Here is an 8,879-nt window from a genome sequence, read left to right as displayed (position 1 = left end):
ATGCTTCGAGTTGTACATGCACAGTTTGTACGATCATCGTGTTGACAACCTCTATTTGGCCATCAGTTTGGGGTGGAACATTATGGACTTAGTAAGTTTGGTATCTGTCATCGACCAAAGACTTGACCGAAATGCACTTAGGAATCTGTTGTCTCGATCTGAGATAATCAACTATGGGATCCCAAAGTGTACCCACACTCGCTCAAAGAAGAGCTTAGTAGTGGCCTCTATTGTGATACTCTTCTTGCAGGCTGCCATGATGGCCATCTTAGAGAATCTGTCAATGACCACGAAAACACAGTCGTTGTCGTGCTTAGAAGAAGGGAGGCTTGACATGTAATCCATGAAGATGGAGTCCCAAGTTCGACTAGGAGTGTTGGGTGTGGAGCCTGATTATCTTCTTTATTTAGAGGTATCACCGCATTGGACCCCACTTCGTAATGTGGTGGTAACACCGCCCGTAATGTTTTCACTACAAGGGGGGTCCAGGGGGGGCAACTGCGATCTTTGGGAGCCCCCCCCCGATGGGGGATCGAGGGAAGTGCCCCCAAAGCTAAAAGTAGATGTAAATTTGCCTTGTAAAATAATTTCGTAGTCAATCTAGGCCATTCATTAGGCGGAGAAATGACGGTAGAAGTTATGATTAATTTAGGGTTTTTTTCCCTAGAAGGCAACCCCTCACTATATATGAGGGAATTGTATTGCGTCTATGTAGATCTGTATTCTGAGTGAGAAAGAGGGAGGAGATTGTGTGAGAGCGAAGAGGGAATTACAGCGGATCTGTTGTAAGTTGTATCTCTTCAGTTTGCAGGATAATATAAAAGGAAGGACTCATTGTTTCTCCGTGGACGTAGCACAAATTGGGTGAACCACGTATATCTGTGTCTCTCTTGTTTTATGTGTTTTCTGTGTTTATATTTCTACAATATATAATTTTATGTGTTCCATTCCTCTGTAATATATAATTTTCTAACAATGAGTAGGTAGAGGAGTATACAGGTCTTTCTTCTTGATTGTTGGTTTGGAAATGGCACAGTGGTGTAGGATCTAATGTACTTCCCAACATCCTCACGAAGTTTCGGCCAATAAAAATATTTCTGTAGTATCACCATTGTTTTCTCTACTTTTAAATGTCTAGCGACCTGACTGTAGTGCACCTCCCAAATCATCTTGGCATGCTCCTTGAAGGAACACAAATGTGTCCTAGGTGGCATAATAGTGCATACTGGAGGTGAAAATATTCAACTTGCTTCCCTTCCGGGAGTGTCTAGTATGTGCTACTAAATTTTGGATTGCTCTTGTAAAAATGCAGCCACCCCGAATTCTTGTGCCCATAGGAGTTGAGCACAGTGATCAGCGCCATGACTGGAGGTCCGCTAAGGAAGTCTGTAACATTATTGGTTTTTCCCTTCATGTACTTAATGTTCAAATGGAACTGTTGCAGGTATGTGGACCATTTTTTATGGCGATCATTCTGCAACTTCCCTTGTGTCTATATGAACTCCAAGGGTTGATGGTCTGTGTGGATGACCGTTTCCTTCCCCATAATGTAATGGTTCCTTTGACGGCAAGCCTTCACAATGGAATACATTTCTTTGTCATAAGTGGGATGCTTTCGGACTATGTCTGAAAGTGTCTCACTGTGGTAAGTCACTGGATGCCCCTGTTGAGTAAGAATTGCGCCAATAGGATAGTCGTAGGCCTCTGTCTCAATCTCAAATGGTTTCTGCAAGTCTGCTAATGTGAGCATTGGTGCGGAGCAGAGGCGATGCTTCAACTCAGAAAACACATTATGTTGGGTTTCAGACCAAAAAAAAAATTTCTTTTGCTCCACCCTTGGTGACTTGACTTAAAGGCCAAGTGATATGAGAGAACCCCAACACGAACCTGCGGTAAAAACTGGTAAGACCTAGAAAGATGCGGAGCTATGTTAGAGTGGTTGGGACTGGCCAATTCCAAATGACTTGTGTTTTGCCTGGGTCCACATGCATACCCTTCTCATCAAGGATGTACCCTAGATATTGAACCTAGGTCATGCCAAAAGTGTAGTTCTCCAAATTGGCACACAACTTGTGTTTTCGCAAGGTTTGAAGGACCTATCAAATATGGTGGGGTGCTCTTCCTATGAAAAATCGGTTACTCGATTCCCTACTGCAACAAATGATTAGATTTCTCCTACTTGTTAATTTCTGAATCAAGTTATTTATAGTGTTACAAAATAAACATCGAAATAAAACCTACGACAACATTCACAACATAAAATACTATGGAAACAAGTACTGAGAAAGAAGGAAATAACACACACACAATTGACAACGTTGTTTTTGGACAATGTCCCCGAAAAAACCCAATGTAGGAAAATCGGTGCAGCAGCTAAGGTTTTTAATTATTATGCAGTAGTTTATGAATATAATCTTTGGATGCCTTACTGGATATCTGATACAGAGAATCTGAATGGCAGAGAAATTAGTGAGAAATACCTCACACTATCACTGGCAATTCGACATTGATCCAATGACTGAATGGCTAGCCCCAAGCTGCCTCTGTGTAGTCACTGCACTGCTTTGTGGAACAACGAATAGGGACTGCATCACTCCCTCTGGTTGATCTATCTGCTGGTTAGATGCTCTATCCTCTGCCCCTCCAGTCTCACACCTCAGTTCCTGACACTAGATATGATCTGCTCCACAACAAATTTATGAATCCCCTTAAGGCCTTTACGCTACCTCAGCATGGCTTTACACTGCCTAGGGGCCAGCGTGGCTCTGTGTTGCCTCTTATGTATCTCTCTCTGACTCCTCTAAAATGTATCCCTGGATCAGGAAACTCTCCAACTGTAAAACTATCCTTGCCCCTCACTCAAAGAAATCTCCTCGATGAATTCTCCTACAACTACTGCGCTGCTCTCTTGAGAAATTAATCTCTTGATCTCACTCGATGTGTGTTTCTAAATGACCATAAAGTCTCTTCTTATAATCTTTTCGTTGATCAATCAACGAACCAAATTAGATTCTAATCAATGGCTCAAATCATCTTGACTTGATCCTCATCTTTCTCTAGAAAATTCACACCCATTTTAATTAATACATTTTAATTACTTTAATTTCCTAAGTTTAGACTTAGGCATCCATTAAAAATAATTAATAGTTTTAGTTAAACCTACTTCGGGTGGAATTTCCCAAAACGATTTCTGGGTATTATGGAATACATGTGTCCTAGCCTCCCTGCAAAATAGTGAGGCCAGAGAACATCCGATGCTAGTAGAATTCAACACTCGCTCTTAGCAAGGAATATGCTCTAGTGTTGCAACCCCTTAAAGCATCACTCTAACTCTCCAACACCTTTTGTTGTGCTACTGATGTCTAGCTCTACTACCCACCAACTACTGCGCAACTTTGATATGAGCTACATCTATGCTAATACTAACCCTGCTGAACTGTTGTCAACTACTGCATCTGCACTACAACCCTCTCTCCATCTGTTGTTGCTGCTACTGCAACATCTGCAACAGAAAAGCATCCAAAATACGGAATTAATTGTGTTCAGTATGATGCATCTATCGTCTAAGTTTTGACTGTTGCTAGACTATGCATTGTAACTAAATATTTTGCATTGTTGTTGACTCTTCTCTGTGCCAACTGCATTACTGCTAACACTATCTCTGTGTTTCTCAGTATTTGACCACTACTAGCCACTTCATCTGTCACTCTAGCACCTGATTGCGCCACCTGACACTGGTCCATCTTGCTATTATTGACTATGGGCTCCTGTAGCAAGGTATTGATCCAAGAGGTGGACTCCTTAAGGATCCTTCCCATCCTATAGCTCTTTGAGGCTACCACTCTAGATCACCCCACGTCACTCCTAGAAGCATCTTGGCAATCATGGCAAATTCTTCCTCCAGTATGGAGGACAACCTGTCAATATCAATGGATACAGCTTGTTGATCTTGATTCTCCTCCTTGTCCCTCTTTCTGAGAGGACACTGAGTGTTGTAGTGGCCCATCTCACCACACCTGAAGCACTTGATCTTTGAAATGTCATTTTTCCTCCTTCACTTCTCCTGCGGCCCCTTTGATGCAAGGGCCACGTCCTCCTCTTCCTTCATGAACTTTGTCCCACTGCTACTACTACCACTGATTGTTGCCTTCACCAGGTCACGCATCATCTCCTCCTTCTATAGATCAGCCCATACTCATTCCAAATCTGGAAGGTGTTCTCTACCTAGGATTCTTTGGACAAACACTTTTCAATCTTCAGAGACGTTATTCAGCGCTAATCGAACAAATTCTGTAGGTTGGGGCCTTAACCCTACTAAAGCCAGATGATCTCGGACTTCCTGAAGCCTCTTAAGGAAGGGGTCTATTCACTCCCCTTTCTATATCCTTGTGCATCTCAACTTGTCCCCAAGTACATCTTTTGCTACTCGAAAGAGCCTTCGTATAGTGTGGCTAAGGCTTCCCACATCTATTGAGCAGTGTCCTTGTCGACTATATGGGATACTACATGATCGCAAACTCCATTGAGAATGATCCTCTTAGTCTTTTCCATATCAACCTTGTACTTCTTGAGTGGAATTGCATTGGTGAGCACCCCTACCACACTATTGACATACATCTTTAGATCATGATCATTTAGAAGGAAAGAGTTCCTAGCCTTCCAAATCACATAGTTGGAGGCTTCGTCCAACTGATCTTGATATCTTAATGTTGTTGCTGCCATTTCTCCTTAAAAAGTCAAAATGCTCCCTCTTCTCCTCTACATAGCTGCTACCCAGCTATTCGAACTCCCTTCTGGAGTGAGAAATCCTACACACAACTAGTGTTGCTCTACTTGGAAAATTCAGACTTTTTCGCTGGAAGTCCTCTTAGAAAGAAATTTCCTAAGTGTGCCTTCTTCTTTTTCTAGCGCTTTTCTGCCCCAATAACTGCTATAAAAAAAACTACATCCCACTTGAATACTTCTCTTCGTTGAAGTTGTTGTTGCGTTGCTCCCTTTGTCACTAAAAAATCTCAATCTGGAAAATCTTTCTCTCTATCGACTCACTCACAGAGAGATTTTTCCTTGAGAATCTTGCCCTCCTGGCACTGGAATGTTCAATTCTTCTGGGGATTCGACCTGCTGCATATGCAGCTCTTCCATCTCCCTCTTTAGCTTGACACTAGGCTCTTCTAGCTCTGCTTTCCTGCTTCACCTGTGCTCTGAAAGCATGTGAAAAATCAGTTACCCAATTCCCTACTGCAACAACTGATTAGATTTATCCTACTTGTTAATTTCTGAATCAAGTTATTTACAGTGTTACAAAGTAAACATCAAAATAAAATCTATTTCAACCTTCACAACATAAAATATTGCGGAAACAAGTACTGAGCAAGAAGGAATAGCACACACACAATTGACATTGTTGTTTTTGGACAATGTCTCCAAAAAAACCCAATGTGGGAAACTTGGTGTAGCAACTGAGGATTTTAATTATTAAGCAGTAGTTTCTGAATATAATCTTTGGATGTCGTATTAGCTATCTGATACAGAGAATCGGACTGATAGAGAAATAGTGAGAAATACCTCACACTATCACTGGCAATTTAACACTGATCCAACCACTGAATGCCTAGCCCCAAGCTGCCTCTACGCAGTCACAGCTGATAGGGACTATGTCACTCTCTCTAGATGACCTATTTACTAGATGGATGCTCTATCCTTTGGCCCTCTGGTCTGACACCCCAGTTTCTGACAATGGATCTGATCTTCTCCTCATCAAATTTGTGAATCCCCTCAAGTTCACTGCACTGCCTCAATGTCGCTTTATGCTGCCCAGCTTGGCTCTTCGCTGCCTCTTGTTGAAGAAAAGTGTAACTAGGTTCAGTATTTGTAAATATAATTTTGATCTTTGTACTTTTCAAGAAAAAGAAATATTATTTTTATAAGTTATTTGAATGAGTTTCTTTCTCATTCCATAGGTCTAGGAAAGTCAAAGAATTAAAGTCATGTTAAATATCTCTTCTTGAGCCTATGTGTAAATGTAGACTAGTCTAAAAGGCCCTCCAAGACAAGCACAATCTTCGAAGAGAGCACAAGAAGAAGTCTACAAACAAAATGATGGAAAATGAAATCAAGTTATCCAGTAAAACAAATCAAAGGATGTCATGTCAACTTCCATTAAAGACACATCTATTCACTAGCTCAAGTCGGCTTATTATGAAGTTGAAACTACTATATATGCCTCACTATGGATCTGCACAAAAGAAGGTAAGTCACAGACATGTTTTCGTATGGCATCCGCATTACAGGAGAAAAATATGTCTCTACCATCTTCGATCACAGTAGGTTATAACCTCGACTTCTTCACAATAATTACAGTCTCGACGTAAATGTGAAGATAGAGGCCTCAGCGCAAAACACTTTGTCTCGAAAAACAATCATAATCTCTATATATTCAATGGAATATCTGTTTAGTCAATTTAGTGTCCTAAATTGCTTGCATAAATTATCAACCGAGGTTTGTAAGCTGATGAAGTGTAGTACACTATATGTGCTTAGTTAACCTTTCTTACTTCGTTGTTCTATATTTTATATTGTTTTGGGGGTTTCTGTTCTTTGATTCCTAATGATGTACAATCTGAACTATGAGAAACATAAATGAATCTAATGGATTTGTTTTAAGGGAAAAAAATGTTCCTAAGTAAATCTAACTTCCTAAAGGTGAACCAAGAGCTGAAGCTAGTCAAAATCTAATTTAAATAAAGGAAAAACATAGCATCTATCCTATCTCATCATTAATCCTAAGTCATGAATCTATTTCTTAAAATTAAGGGTGAAGTTGTAATTCATGTTGAAATAAATACATATAATGAAATCAACTAAATTACTTCTAGTTACTCTAGCCTTCAATTTTGAAAGACAACCTTCTTGAGATGGGATACAAGCAACTTTTTGTACTTTATGATCTAGAGAACTCAATGAAACATGCAGAAGGTAACTGATTGATTTCAACCATTGTGTGAAGTGAATGTTTAACCATTTAGTTTAGGATGAGTGTCAACTTGAAATGGTGTTCAAAAAAATTCATTAACACAAAGGATTGACAAATTTGTCCTAGGAAATAAATAACAAAACAGTGAGTAAGCTAGACAACAATGCATTCTTATTACTTCAACCTTACTCTGTTTAGAAACAAAATTGTTTCCTTTCATGAAATGTGTTGGAAGAACAAGACTGCACAATTGAGTTTTAACATTATGCTATTGATCAAAACTAAAATAAATCAACCTAAGTTAGAAAAACTACTAAAAGCAAAGTAATGAAATTAAAACTAAACAGAAAACGAATGGAAAGAAAACCTCCTTCAGTGCAGGGGCCCTCTGCAACTGACTTGGTTGAGCTGCTAACTAATTAAAAATGCTCTCTTAAATGATCATTGGTCAACACACGACTTATATTATAGAAAAGAACGAAGTCCAAAATACAGAGCTGAAAGTCTGAACTTAATACATAAAATTCTCCGAACCCCCCTCGGTTCTGTACAACCAGTATTTAAAAGGAAATAATCATAACCATCTTTGAGGAAAACTAGCTACAAGTGGCTCATACATATTACAACAAAATTGTGTAAACGTCTGATCAGCGATAGGTGATTTAAATTCGAGAGAGATGTTTGCAACCGAACCGTTAACACAGGTTGTTGATCCGAGTTAATGCTTGCAACAAAACTGTTAGATTTATTGATTAACCACGAAAGAGCAGATGAAGAGTCCTATTGCTTCCGGGTATCATATGTTTGACTGCACCTTTGACTACGATCTTGAGCTTACTTTCATGTCGATATGGGCTGAGTGAATAGGATAGAATCCATGTGGAGACGATTCTAGAGATTCCCATGTGGCCAGATTCTTCATTTGACACCTGGAACTTGCCAAACCATGGAAGTAGCTATGGAATACACAGTTAGCTGCAGAATAGGTTGTGTTCTGTAACTAATTTACAAAAAATTATTCAAAGAGAAAAACATAAAAATATAACATGTCAATCATTTAATGCCTTCCTTAAGACAAAACCTATCATTTATCATTGATTGGGATCTGTAATCTTATGGAAAAGCAAGGGAAAAAGGTGAGAAAAGTTGTCAAGGAGAGGGTAATTCTAAGGTTCAACATACCCCCACTGCAAAATCATTGCATGTCCTCATGCAATTTTCCAAAATTGTGAATTCTTCTTTCCTATTGCATTTGCTCAGACACTTCTGCTAATACATCCAATTTTCTTCTTTTGCTCTTCTTCGAAGTGACTGCCATTCTGGGTTTCTTCATGAGAAGCCTTTATTTAAAGTTGATGACTATTCTATTCAGAATTCTATTCTTCCTCTTCAACTTCCTATTTTTCTTATGCCATAGTCGTAGATGCAGAATGGTATTATCATGAATAACCTCGTCCAATTTACTTTGTTCCCTCAAGGTTTCGTTTTTCTTTCTTGATATGTATGTTCAATATCTCTAATTCATAGATTTCCTGTTTAAGAGAGTCAATTAGAGGTTCATGTGGATTCACAGAGGGTTCTGGATTGACAGAGGATTCTGGATCCATTGAGGCACTTTTCTTCTCCAATGATTCTATATAGTCATATATTTGTTGTTGTACTGGGTCTATGCCTGGAGATCTTCTACTAGGGCTGCCTTCGAAATAATGTTCAGGAGAATTTTGAGGATTGTGTGTAGAGGGAATGTTATTAGGAGATGGTATTGGGGTTTCTTCTTCTAAATTTATGAACTCCATCCCCTTTGATGATATCTTCTTTACCATACCCCGGAGTCTAGAGCTCCTTCTACGTCGTAGAGGACTTACATTCTCCTTATTTGTACCCTTTTCCTCCTTTCTTATTAATT

The sequence above is a fragment of the Pinus tabuliformis genome, chromosome Q (assembly GCF_031772625.1).
Source record: "Pinus tabuliformis cultivar Carrire ecotype Pingquan chromosome Q, CPIR1, whole genome shotgun sequence".
Classification (NCBI taxonomy): domain Eukaryota; kingdom Viridiplantae; phylum Streptophyta; class Pinopsida; order Pinales; family Pinaceae; genus Pinus; species Pinus tabuliformis.
Note: the sequence above shows the minus strand (reverse complement) of the source record.